At 31.0% G+C, this 14,773-nt stretch overlaps 2 pseudogenes; both read right to left on the minus strand.

The window, feature by feature from the left end:
* Nucleotides 1-796: 796 nt before the first annotated feature.
* On the minus strand, nt 797-3,340 carry LOC137235202 (NADH-ubiquinone oxidoreductase chain 5-like; annotated as a pseudogene).
* A 95-nt stretch (nt 3,341-3,435) lies between these two features.
* Nucleotides 3,436-14,020, minus strand: LOC137234158 (NADH-ubiquinone oxidoreductase chain 4-like; annotated as a pseudogene).
* Between the last annotated feature and the right edge of the window lie 753 nt (nt 14,021-14,773).

Genomic DNA, 14,773 nt, shown 5'->3' on the forward strand with positions numbered 1-14,773 from the left:
TATTTTTATTGGGTAATATTATTACAATTCTAACTGTTTATCAATGATGACGAAATATCTCACGAGAAAGAATATTCCAAGGACTTCACACATCACCTGTAACACTAGGATTACGATGAGGAATAATTTTATTTATTTTATCAGAAATTTTATTTTTTTTATAATTTTTTTGAGCTTTTTTTCATAGACGCTTAGCCCCATCAATTGAATTAGGTATTTCATGACCGCCTGTAGGAATTAAACCTTTTAACCCTTTCCAAATTCCTCTATTAAATACTATTATTTTATTAACATCAAGAGTAACAATTACATGAACTCACCATAGATTAATATAAAATAATTATTCACAAACAACACAAGGATTATTTTTTACAATTTTATTAGGAATTTATTTTAGAATCCTCCAAGCTTATGAATATATTGAAGCCCCATTTACAATTGCAGACTCTATTTATGGGTCTACATTTTTTATAGCTACAGGATTCCATGGTATTCATGTATTAATCGGAACAACTTTTTTATTAATTTGTTTAATTCGCCACTTAAAATATCATTTTTCAAAAAATCGTCATTTAGGATTTGAAGCAGCTGCCTGATATTGACATTTTGTAGATATTGTATGATTACTATTATATATCTCAATTTATTGATGAGGAAATTAATAATTTATTAATTAATATATATATATATATAATATTTTTTTATTTTTATTTAATTAAATTAATAAATCTATATAATATAATTGTATATTTGACTTCCAATCTTAAAGACTACTAACAACAGTAGTATAGATAATTTATTTAATCTTAACAATAATAATATTAATTATAATTATTACAACAATCATCATAAATATTGCATCTATTTTATCCAAAAAAAACCTTAAGAGATCGAGAAAAATGTTCACCATTCGAATGTGGATTTGACCCTAAATCATCATCACGATTACCTTTTTCTTTACGATTCTTTTTAATTACCATTATTTTCTTAATTTGTGATGTAGAAATTGTATTAATTTTACCTATAATTATAATTATTAAATTATCAAATATTTTCATATGAACTATTTACTTCAATCACATTTATTTTAATTTTAATTATTTGACCCTATCATGAATGAAACCAAGGAATATTAAACTGATCAAAATAATTATATAATAAATAGGGTTGTAGTTAAAAATAACATTTGATTTGCATTCAATCTACCTTGAATAATGAAGCAATTTTATTGCATTTAGTTTCGACCTAACCTTAGGTAATATTTATACCCTTATTCAAAATAATTAATTGAAGCCAAAAAGAGGCTTATCATTGTTAATGATAAAAATGAGATCATAAACTCCAATTAAAGAAGTAAGATGATCAAGAAAAAGCTGCTAACTTTTATCTTTTAATGGTTTAATTCCATTTATACTTCTATAATTTATATAGTTTAATAAAAACATTACATTTTCATTGTAAAATTAAAAAAAATTTTTTATAAATTAATTATTATTATTACTATAATTTATTCACTACATTATACAAATATAAATTCATTTATTTATTTATTTATATATATGTATATATTCAAAAATTTTTTTAATTACCCTAACAACTTCAATGTTATACTCTAAATTTAAGCTATTTGAATAAAATAATAATAATACAACTATCAATATAATAATTCATAAAATAAATAATGTTAAATAAATTTTTAAGATATTATTATGAAAAACAAAAAATAATTGAGAATATTTAATTAAATTATTGTATAAATTTTGTTTACCCAAAAATTCAGATCAACCTTTATCAAAGATTTATAAATTATATTTCCCAATACTAAAGGGATAATTAATTAATCCATAAGTAGAAATATAAGGTATAAATCATATTGATCCAAAATAATTAATAATTAAATAATTATTTAAAGATTTATTAAAATAAAATAAAGAAACATTAGAAATTATATATCCCAATAACCCTCCTAAAATACAAATAAATAATGTTAAAAATCTTATATAAAAAGGTAAACAAATTATATAAGGAGTAACAAATAATAACCGTCTTAATATTCTACCCCCTAAAATTCTTATAATTACTAATCCTATTATACCTCGAAGCATAATTCACCCCTCATCATTTAATATATTTAAAGAACCACAATTTAATTCACCAACTATTGAATAATAAATTAAACGAAATGAATAACATACAGTTAAACCAGTTGAAAAAAAATACAAAAAATATCTAAAAAAATTAATATAATTTATAGAAACTATTCTAAAATTATATATTTAGAATAAAACCAAGCTAAAAAGGGTATTCCACATAAAGCTAAATTTGCAATATTAAAACTAGTTGAAGTAAAAGGTATAAAACTTCTTAACCCCCCCATCAACGAATATCTTGAGAATTATTCATATTATGAATAATAGCACCTGCGCACATAAATAATAATGCTTTAAATAAAGCATGAGTTAATAAATGAAAAAAAGCTAATTTTATAAAACCTATTGATAAAATACTTATTATTAAACCCAACTGACTTAAAGTAGATAATGCAATAATTTTTTTTTAAATCAAATTCAAATTAGCACCTAATCCAGCTATAAACATATTTAATCCAGATAATAATAATAAAATACATCTTAATAAAGAACCTGATAATAAAATATTAAACCGAATTAATAAGTATACTCCTGCAGTTACAAGAGTTGAAGAATGTACTAAAGCAGAAACAGGAGTAGGAGCAGCTATTGCTGCAGGTAATCAAGAAGAAAAAGGAATTTGAGCTCTTTTAGTTATAGTTTCTAATATAATTAATAATATTACAACATTCATCTCAAAATCATTTTTTATAAATTCTAATAAAAAATAAATCTTCAACTCCCATAATTTAATATTCAAGAAATAGCTAATAAAAAAGCAACATCACCAACACGATTAATAATACTGTCAATATACCAGCATTATAAGATTTCAAGTTTTGAAATAAATTACTAAAAAATAAGAAACTAATCCTAATCCATCTCAACCTAATAAAATTCTAATTAAATTAGGAGAAATAATTAATAACATCATTGATATAATAAATATAAAAACTAATATAATAAAACGATTAATATTTAACTCACTTATCATATACTCTTTTCTATAATAAATGACAAAAGAAGAAATCATTAATACAAATATATAAATAATAATCTTATTCAATCAAATAAAAAAGTTATAACAATTCTAGAAGAATTTAATCTAATAATTTCTCACTCCAAAAAATAAATTAAATCTTTTAATAAAAAATTTAAACTTACAAAAAAAATAAAAATCTAAAATTAATTAATAATAAAAATCCAATGTTACAAATAGATAATTTTTTCACAATTTAAAATGATTAAATCATATCATTGACATCACAAATCAATATCTTAATTAAAATATTTAAATTACTTTAAAATCAAATTATACAAATATCTCTTTTTAAAATCAATATATTTAATGGAAATCAATGTAAAAACAAAAGAAGATATTCTCGAATTTTCCCCACTCTAAAATAATATAAACCAGAAAAATTTTCCCATGTTGAGTATAAGCATATAAATATAAAGTATAACAAGCCCCAAAAAAAGATATTAATGATAATATAATTATACTTAACCAAGATCATCTAATAATTCTATGTAACAAAGAAACTTCTCCTAATAAATTTAATGATGGAGGAGCAGATATATTACAAATACACAATAAAAATCATCATAAAGTTATTGAAGGTATAAAATTTAATAAACCTTTATTAATTAATAATCTACGACTCCCTAATCGTTCATAAGTAATATTTGCTAACCAAAATAAACCAGATGAACAAAGACCATGAGCAATTATTAATAAATAAGCACCAGATAATCCTCAATAATTTAATTTAAAATACCTCTTAAAACAATTCTTATATGAGAAACAGATGAATAAGCAATTAAAGATTTCAAATCAGTTTGACGTAAAAAAACTAAACTAATCAAAAATCCCCAACTAATCTTATTCTAATAAAAATATAATTATATTTTAAACCACTAAATTGTAAAAATGAAAAAATTCGTAATAAACCATAACCTCCTAATTTTAATATAATTCCTGCTAAAGTTATTGAACCTGAAATAGGAGCCTCCACATGAGCTTTAGGTAATCATAAATGAACTAAAAATATAGGTATTTTTACTAAAAAAGATATAAATAATGATAAATGTAATAAATCATAATTAAATAAATATTTATATAAAAAATAAAAATTTAAATTTATATAATTATTATATAAATAAAAAATACTAATCAATATAGGTAAAGAAACAAATAACGTATAAAATAATAAATAAATTCCAGCTTGTAAACGTTCAGGTTGATAACCTCAACCTAAAATAAAAAATAATGTTGGAATTAATCTTCTTTCAAATATATAATAAGCTTCTTGAGTCTTCGCTATGGCCATCGGACGTCAAAATTAAACCATTCCGTTTTTTTCAAAAAGCACAGGGGTCAACTGCAAAACCTTAGCTATATGCGGTAATATTAAAAAAAGTATAAATATCTATTATCAGAATATATCTGGGTTGAGAACGAAATCTAAAGATATATTTTTAGCCACTTCACGGTGCGACTATGATGTCTACGTCATTCTTGAGACTTGGCTTAATAATGACTTCTCTGACTCAGAATTTTTTGATCATAGTCTGTTTCAAACTTATCGAAAGGATAGAGACCCTATCAAAACAGGGCGTCTCAGAGGCGGTGGGGTGTTAATTGCTGTAAGGCGTTCTCTTCTCTCTTCTTTTGTGCCGCTTTCTAACGATGACTCTCTCTTGGACCAGCTTTGTGTCTGTATTACTAGGCCTTCTGGCAATTTATTTATCTGCCTTGCAGCACAGATTTGCTCTACTTTGCTCATGTTAATAATATATTTGACCTATATGAATATAATGTTGATAGTAATTTTTGCGTCCTGGGAGATTTTAATCTCAGCAAGGTTGTTTGGTCGAAATTACTAGAAGATGATATCTTAACACCTACTAATGTTCATCATCCCCATGAGATTAATTTCTTAGACACCCTTTTTAGTGCCAATTTAATTCAGATTAACACTTTCGTGAACCAGTTAAACAATATTTTGGACCTAATTTTTGTCGATGAGAACCTCATAACTCACTTGACTGAATGTGTGTTTCCTATATATAAATCAGATATGCATCATGTAGCCCTATATTTATCTATTGAATTCTTCGACCTAGTGCCGAAAAACAATATAAATAATAATGAGCGCGCCTATAACTTTAAGGATGCAAATTACGAATCCTTAAACTCTCTCATATCTGAAATAGACTGGACATCTATTTTCTTTGCTAAAAATGCAACTGAATGTTTCGACATTTTTCTGGTAAAGATGGCTGACATATTCAGTAGGAATCTTTCTCTCCTACCAGTTAAAGTTCACAAACTACCCTGGTACAATACTAGGTTGAAAAAGTTGAAAAATCAAAGAAATAATTACTTTAAATTATACAAGGATACCAGCGATACTGTTTTTAAAGATCAGTATACTTCCTATATGACGCAGTTCAATGTTCTTGATAAGTTTTTGTACAACAAATACGTTTCTAGAGTTGAAGATGAGTTGAAAGTTAATCCTAAATCTTTTTGGAACTATGTTCGTTCAAAGAAAGATTGTTCTAATATACCTACCTGTATCAAATTTAATGTCATTTGCTCCAACAGTTTGGTCGATTAATAATAATAATAATAATAATAATAAACCCAACGGATTAATACCCTCCAAAGCCCGCCCAACCGACACGAGGGGCGCATCCGCATGACGCACGGATTTGTTTTTGTTTTTGCCGAGTTGTTGATAGGCGGAGGTTTGTTAAGCGTCGAGATCTAAAACTGCTCAGCTACAGAATAAAAATCATCAGCTGAGTATTATATACATAACAGTAGAAAATTATACATATAGTAAATTGTTAAATAAGTTAAGGATTTAGCATATAAAGATTTTTATTTTTATTTTTATTTTGTTACGAGTTAAGATAGGATAGGACAGTTTTCCTTATAGTAAAAAGTGAATCCGTTATATCAAATGAATTCGAGTGAGAGTTAAAATCATAACACAAACACCGGAAAGGTTCATTTAATTCGAAGTTAGTTCTACACTGCCTCAAAAGAAGAGGTTTGTAATGTCTTGACGCTCGTGATGGGATATTGAAGTTTACTTCGTTCAAAAGAAAGGGGCTAGAAATTAGTCCATTCAGTAGTTTAGCCATAAATAATACTCCTAGCATTTCTCTACGGCTAGCGAGAGTCGGAAGATTGATAAGCCTTAACCGACTAGTATAAGGTGGAACATTATATGCAGAGTCCCAATGAAAATTCCTTAAAGAAAAAAGTAAAAATTGCTTCTGTATTGACTCAAGCCTATCTGCATGAACTTGATATCGCGGATTCCAGACTACTGATCCGTATTCTAGTATCGGCCTAACCAATGTGGTAAAAAGGGCTTTGGTTACATAAGGGTCACTAAATTCTTTAGACCATCTCTTCACGAATGATAGAACACCTCTAGCCTTATTGGCAGTAGTCATAATATGAAGGTTGAAACTAAGTTTAGCATCCATCGTAACTCCCAAGTCAACAAAATAATTTACTGATGCAAGACAAAAATTATCAATTACGTAAGAGGCTGCTGGCAAAGATCTCCGAGAGAAGCACATGAACTTACATTTATTGATGTTCAGCGGCATTGAATTCGCATTGCACCAAGCAACTAAGCAGTTTAAATCCGCTTGAAGCAATGGACGTTCTTCAATAGACTCATAAGACCTAAAAAGTTTTACATCATCAGCATACATTAAAATTTTGGAATATTTTATTATGGTACAAATATCATTAATAAATAGCAAGAACAGAATTGGACCGAGATGACTGCCCTGTGGGACGCCAGAAGGAACTTTAATGACCTCTGAAAGAGTATTTTTAAAAATTACTTGTTGCGTTCTACCGCAGAGATAAGAAGATATCCACTGAGTGAGACCTGGTTGGAAACCAAGTCGATCTAGCTTGTGGATAAGCAATGAATGGGAAACTTTGTCAAATGCTTTACTGAAATCAGTGTAAATAACATCGGTGTGAAGATTTTCTCTAAATCCATTAGAAACATGCGTTGTGAATTCAAGTAGGTTGGTAATGGTAGATTTGCCTCTACAGAATCCATGTTGAGAGTTTGCAATCAATGCAGAAATGGAAAATGTTAGCTGATTAGTAACAATGGCTTCAAACACCTTTGGGATGGCAGACAATTTTGCAATTCCTCGATAATTTTCTACACATGACCTACTGCCGTTTTTGTGGAGGGGTATTAGAAAAGATTCCTTCCAAGCAAAAGGAAAAACTCCATGTTTTAGGGACATGTTGAATAAATCAGTTAGGGGCAGATAAATGTGTTCTGCACATTTTTTGAGAAAACATGTGGGAATTAGATCAGGACCGTATTTATAAGATTCCTTCAAAGAAGTTAAATATGTAAGAACCTCTTCTGGATATATTGATGGAATATTAATTGCGTTAAGTGAGTCAAGTTCATACGGGTATTCACTAGACAAAGAAATTAATTCAGCGGAATAGTTAGATTTGAAAAATTGTGCAAATAAATTAGCAATAACTTGATCGTCGCTAGAGAAATCATCACGGTATTTCATACCAGAAGGAAAGCCTTTAACCCTACGTTTAGAGTTCACGAAATTATAGAAAGCCTTCGGATTGCAAGTTATTTTCTTTTTCATGGCACAGAGATAGGTATTGTAACACTTTTTATTTAATTCAAAATATTTATGACGCAATATAGAGTACTTCAAGTAGTCGGAGTGTGACCCCGTCTTCTTGTACAGCTTGAAGGAACGCGTTTTTTTGTTTTTTAAAGATTTCAGTTCTTTGGTGTACCATATTTGGACTAGTTCAGTGAAAACACGTTTACGCTTAGGTACATGTCTGTCCAGAATAGCGTGAATGACGGCGTTGAAGTCAGAAACGTTTTTGTCAATATCTGCACCGTATTTAGGCCAAACTATTGTAGATAAAATTTGGTTGAGTTTATTAAAATTAGCCTTCGCGAATTCGAATCTAAAACTAGAGTCGGTTTCTGTGGTAGTGCAACTCCGAGAACTTTCTTCCAATTCGTAAACTATTTCCAGCGAAGGATGGTAAGGATCCTCAGGTACAGTAAGAGGTTCACCCCTCCTAAGAATGGATTTTGAAGTATCATCAACAAATACCAGATCAAGTACCCTCCCGTACATGTTTGGAACTATATTTATCTGCCTTAGGCAAAGTTCAGTTATTTCTGCTAAAAAGTCGATGCTGGAGAATTTTGAAGAAACCGGTACAATACCATGGTCGGATGTGGTCCATGATACGTGCGGAAGATTAAAATCACCCAAGACAATTATCGAGTCAATAGGCTTCAACAATGAATGATTCGGTAAATCTTTTTGCTGATTTTTTCAAATCTACGTTTGTTGTTGAGGCCGATAACTTTGATAACAGGTATCTTACTGATAGCCCCAAACCTTTAGACTTTGGGTCTCTGTCCTTGTCTGAGACCGATATTATCTTGGGTATATCCTCCTTACAGACCTCAATCAAAAATGATATTGATGGATTGTCCTTTTTATACTCAGTTGAGCAGAGCTCACAGAGTATATTAAGTTTGATTGGATAACGGTTGGTTGTACATATAAAAAGGAATCGAGATAGATATAGACTTCCATATATCAAAATAATCAGGATCGAAAAAAAATTTGATTGAGCCATGTCCGTCCGTCCGTCCGTCCGTCCGTTAACACGATAACTTGAGTAAATTTTGAGGTATCTTGATGAAATTTGGTATGTATGTTCCTGAGCACTCATCTCAGATCGCTGTTTAAAATGAACGATATCGGACTATAACCACGCCCACTTTTTCGATATCGAAAATTTCGAAAAACCGAAAAAATGCGATAATTCATTTCCAAAGGTGGTTAAAGCGATGAAACTTGGTAGATGGATTGACGTTATGACGCAGAATAGAAAATTAGTAAAATTTTGGACAATGGGCGTGGCACCGCCCACTTTTACAAGAAGGTAATTTAAAAGTTTTGCAAGCTCTAATTTGGCAGTCGTTGAAGATATCATGATGAAATTTGGCAGGAACGTTACTACTATTACTATATATGAGCTAAATAAAAATTAGCAAAATTGGATGAAGAACACGCCCACTTTTTAAAAAAAAAATTTTTTTAATTCAAATTTTAACAAAAAATTTAATATCTTCACTGTATATAACTAAATTAAGTCAAAATTCAACTCCAGTAATGATATGATGCAGCAAAATACAAAAATAAAAGAAAATTTCAAAATGGGCGTGGCTCCGCCCATTTTCATTTAGTTTGTCTAGAATACTTTTAATGCCATAAGTCGAACAAAAATTTACCAATCCTTCTCAAATTTGGTAGGGGCATAGACTCTATTACGGTAACTGTTCTGTGTGAAAATGGCGAAATCGGTGGAAGCCACGCCCAGTTTTTATACACAGTCCACCGTCTGTCCTTCCGCTCGGCCGTTAACACAATAACTTGAGCAAAAACCGATATATCTTTACTAAACTTAGCCCACCTACTTATCTGAACTCACTTTATCTTGGTGTAAAAAATGGCCGAAATCCGACCATAACCACGCCCACTTTATCGATATCGAAAATTTACGAAAAATGAAAAAAATGCCATAATTCTATACCAAATACGAAAAAAGGGATGAAACATGGTAACTGGATTGGTTTATTGACGCAAAATATAACTTTGGAAAAAACTTTGTAAAATGGGTGTGACACCTACCATATTAAGTAGAAGAACATGAAAAAGTTCTACAAGAAGAAATCAACAGCCCTTGGAATCTTGGCAGGAATACTATTAGTGGTATTGCATATATAAATAAATTAGCAGTACCCGACAGATGATTTTCTGGATCACCTGGTCCACATTTTGGTCGATATCGCGAGAACGCCTTCACATATACATCTAAGGGCCACTCGCTTTTAAAACCCTCATTAATACCTTTAATTTGATACCCATATCGTAAAAACACATTCTAGAGTCACCCCTGGCCCACCCTAATGGCGATATCTCGAAAAGGCGTCCACCTATAGACCTAATGCCCACTCCCTCTTAAAATGCTCAGTAACACCTTTCGTTTGATACCCATATCGTACAAACATTCTAGAGTCACCCCTGGCCCACCCTAATGGCGATATCTCGAAAAGGCGTCCACCTATAGACCTAATGCCCACTCCCTCTTAAAATGATCAGTAACACCTTTCGTTTGATAGCCATATCGTACAAACACATTCTAGAGTCACCCCTGGCCCACCCTAATGACGATATCTCGAAAAGGCGTCCACCTATAGACCTCATGCCCACTCCCTCTTAAAATGCTTAGTAACACCTTTCGTTTGATACCCATATCGTAGAAACATTCTAGAGTCACCCTTGGTCCACCTTTATGGCGATATCTCGAAAAGGCGTCGACCTATAGAACTAAGGATTACTCCCTTTTAAAATACTCATTACCATCTTTTATTTGATACCCATATCGTACAAACACATTCTAGAGTCACCCTGGCCCACCCTAATGGCGATATCTCGAAAAGGCGTCCACCTATAGACCTAATGCCCACTCCCTCTTAAAATGCTCAGTAACACCTTTCGTTTGATACCCATATCGTACAAACAGTCTAGAGTCACCCCTGGCCCACCCTAATGGCGATATCTCGAAAAGGCGTCCACCTATAGAACTAAGGATTACTCCCTTTTAAAATACTCATTACCACCTTTCATTTGATACTCATATCGTACAAACACATTCTAGAGTCACCCCTGGCCCACCCTAATGGCGATATCTCGAAAAGGCGTCCACCTATAGACCTAATGCCCACTCCCTCTTAAAATTCATTTGATACCCGTATCGTACAACTAGAGACACCCCTGGTCCACCTTTATGGCGATATCTCGAAACGGGGTCCACCTAGGGAACTAAGGATCACTCCTTTTCAAAATACTCATTAACAGCTTTCATTTGATACCCACATCGTACAAACACATTCTAGAGTCACCCCTGGCCCACCCTAATGGCGACATTTCGAAAAGGCGTCCACCTATAGACCTAATGCCCACTCCCTCTTAAAATGCTCAGTAACACCTTTCATTTGATTCCCATATCGTACAACTAGAGACACCCCTGGTCCACCTTTATGGCGATATCTCGAAATGGCGTCCACCTAGAGAACTAAGGATCACTCCTTTTCAAAATACTCATTAACAGCTTTCATTTGATACCCATATCGTACAAACACATTCTAGAGTCACCCCTGGCCCACCCTAATGGCGACATTTCGAAAAGGCGTCCACCTATAGACCTAATGCCCACTCCCTCTTAAAATTCATTTGATACCCACATCGTACAACTAGAGACACCCCTGGTCCACCTTTATGGCGATATCTCGAAACGGCGTCCACCTAGGAAACTAAGGATCACTCCTTTTCAAAATACTCATTAACAGCTTTCATTTGATACCCATATCGTACAAACACATTCTAGAGTCACCCCTGGCCCACCCTAATGGCGACATTTCGAAAAGGCGTCCACCTATAGACCTAATGCCCACTCCCTCTTAAAATTCATTTGATACCCATATCGTACAACTAGAGACACCCCTGGTCCACCTTTACGGCGATATCTCGAAACGGCGTCCACCTAGGGAACTAAGGATCACTCCTTTTCAAAATACTCATTAACAGCTTTCATTTGATACCCATATCGTACAAACACATTCTAGAGTCACCCCTGGTCCACCTTTATGGCGATATCCCTAAATGGCGTCCATCCATAGAACTATGTCCTACTCTCTCTTAAAATACTCTTTAATACCTTCCATTTGATACACATGTCATACAACCACATTCTAGGGTTACCCTAGGTTCATTTTCCTACATTGTTATTTTCCTTATTTTGTCTCCATAGCTCTCAACTGAGTATGTAATGTTCGGTTACACCCGAACTTAGCCTTCCTTACTTGTTTTTATTTAAGAAGTGTAGTATTTCTCTTTGTGTGCCACTGTGCCACATTTTCAATATTTCGCTATCGTCTGGAGTTTTTGTTGATCGCTGGAAGCTGGTGTCTATCACTCCTATCTTCAAGTCAGGCAATAAAAATGAAGTAAAGAATTATAGGCTAATATCCAAACGGTCAATATGTTCAAAACTTTTTGAAAAGGTAGTTAAAAACAAAGTATCATTCGCTATAAATAAAATAGTCGATCCATGTCAGCATGGTTTCATTGCGGGACGTTCGACTGCTACAAATCTGGCTGTTTTCTCTCAGTTTTGTGTCTCTGCGTTTAAGGATGGATGTCAAGTTGACACCATATATACGGATTTTTCCAAGGCTTTTGACACAGTTTCGCACAAATTACTTCAGTGGAAACTTGAAAACATGGGCTTTCACTCTAGCTTTCTGTCGTTGGTGAAGTCCTATTTGGAAAATAGAATATCTTTTGTTGAAATCGAGAGAACTAAGTCTTATGAATTCTCAGCAACTTCGGGTGTACCACAAGGTAGCATCCTTGGTCCTATTTTGTTCTTAATGTTTATTAATGATGTTGGCTCATGCATAAACTATTCGAATTATTGGCTTTATGTTGACGACTTAAAACTCTTTCGGAGAATCTCCTGTACTTCTGATGCATTGCGTCTGCAAGAAGATCTGAATGCTATAAATAATTGGGCCTGTCAAAATAATCTGCGACTCAATATTAGTAAATGCTGCCACATGACGTATACTAAGTCTACGAATGTGGTTTCATTCGCGTACTCGATTTCAAATGTAACTCTTGCGTCAATTAATGAGTTTCGCGATCTTGGCGTAATTTTTGACTCATCTTTTACTTTTTGTAATCATGTAAACTTTCTCATACCAAAGGCTTATACCAACTTAGCTTTCTTGCGACGATATGTCAAGGATTTCAAGGACCCATATACCAGGAAAATCTTATACAATGCCTTAGTGCGTTCCAAGTTAGAGTATGCATCAGTCATCTGGAATCCCATATACTCCTCACACTCTTTAAGAATTTAAAGAAATCAGCGCAAGTTCATACGATTTGCTCTTCAACCTCTGCACTTTGTTAATCCCCTGCCACCCTACAATGCAAGATGCATGCTTATCAATGTCTTGCCACTTGAAGTTAGACGTCTTGTTCAAAACGTAATGTTTATTTTTGACATAATATCCGGTTCCATTGACTGCTCAGAACTACTTGGGCAGTTGAATTTCAATGTCCCTAACAGAGCTCTCCGCTTTCACAGTACATTCCGCGTTGAAGTGCTGCGTTCGAATTACTTCAGTTTCGCACCTCTTATAAGAGGTCTTGTAGAATTTAATCGCCTATCCAGAAGCCTTGACCTGGACTTTGCAATTCCAAGGTCTCTGTTTAGGGCACGCATTGAGTCCTATTACTTATCTCAGTAAATCTTACTTTAAAATTGTTAAACTAGTACTAAGTTAAACTGTAATCTAGTCAGTAAGGTTGTTACCATTTGACTTAATAAAGATATGAAATATGAAATATGAAAAAATAAATAAAATATAAATAAATTCATTGAACTAAAAGTTAAATTAAAAATATTAATAAAACTAAAATATTTAATAAAAATAAATTTTTATAATTATCCAATTTATTAATAATATAACTAGCATTTAATATAAGAATACAAATCCAAACTCTTAATAAAATTAATCCATTTGAAGAACATCTATACCTATAAAATAAGAAATATTTATAAAATGATTATAATTAAATTAAATAAAATTATTATAAATATTATTAATAATAATAATAAATGAACCATTCAATATAAATTTTGTTATAAAACAAATAGGAAATATAACAATTAACATAAAAATAAATTTTAACATTATAATAAATTAAAAGATTGAAAATAATCATTACCATAAGTTCGAATTAATGAAACTAAAATTGAAAGACCTAATACTCCTTCACAAACTCTAAAAATTGAAAATAAAATTCTAAAAAATATTCTATAATCTATTAAATTTAAATATATAAATAATATAAAAAATAAACTTAAAACAATATATTCTAATCTCAACAATATTGGCAACAAATGTTTACGATTAGAAATAATAACTAAACTCCCAATTAAAAATAAAATAAAAGGTAATACTCAATATAAAATTATTAGCATTAGTTTTAATAGTTTAATAAAAACATTGGTCTTGTAAATCAAAAATAGAGATTTTTTTTTTTTAAACTTCAAGAAAAAAAAAACTTCTTTATCATTAATCTCCAAAATTAAGATTTTTATATTCCTTGTATAATTCAATTAACTTTTTTTATCACTACATTAATTTCTAGATTAATTTTTATTCAAATAAATCACCCATTAGCTATAGGACTAATATTACTTATACAAACATTACAAATTTGTATATTAACAGGAATATTATATAAAACCTTCTGATTTTCTTATATTTTATTTTTAATTTTTTTAGGAGGAATATTAGTATTATTTATTTATGTAACTTGACTAGCATCAAATGAAATATTTTCATTATCAATTAAAATAACAATTTCATGTATCATAATATTCATTGTTATAATAATAATTTCAAATTTCTTAGATAAACCTTTTATATTAAATTATATAG

The sequence above is a fragment of the Eurosta solidaginis genome, chromosome X (genome assembly GCF_040869045.1).
Source record: "Eurosta solidaginis isolate ZX-2024a chromosome X, ASM4086904v1, whole genome shotgun sequence".
NCBI lineage: Eukaryota > Metazoa > Arthropoda > Insecta > Diptera > Tephritidae > Eurosta > Eurosta solidaginis.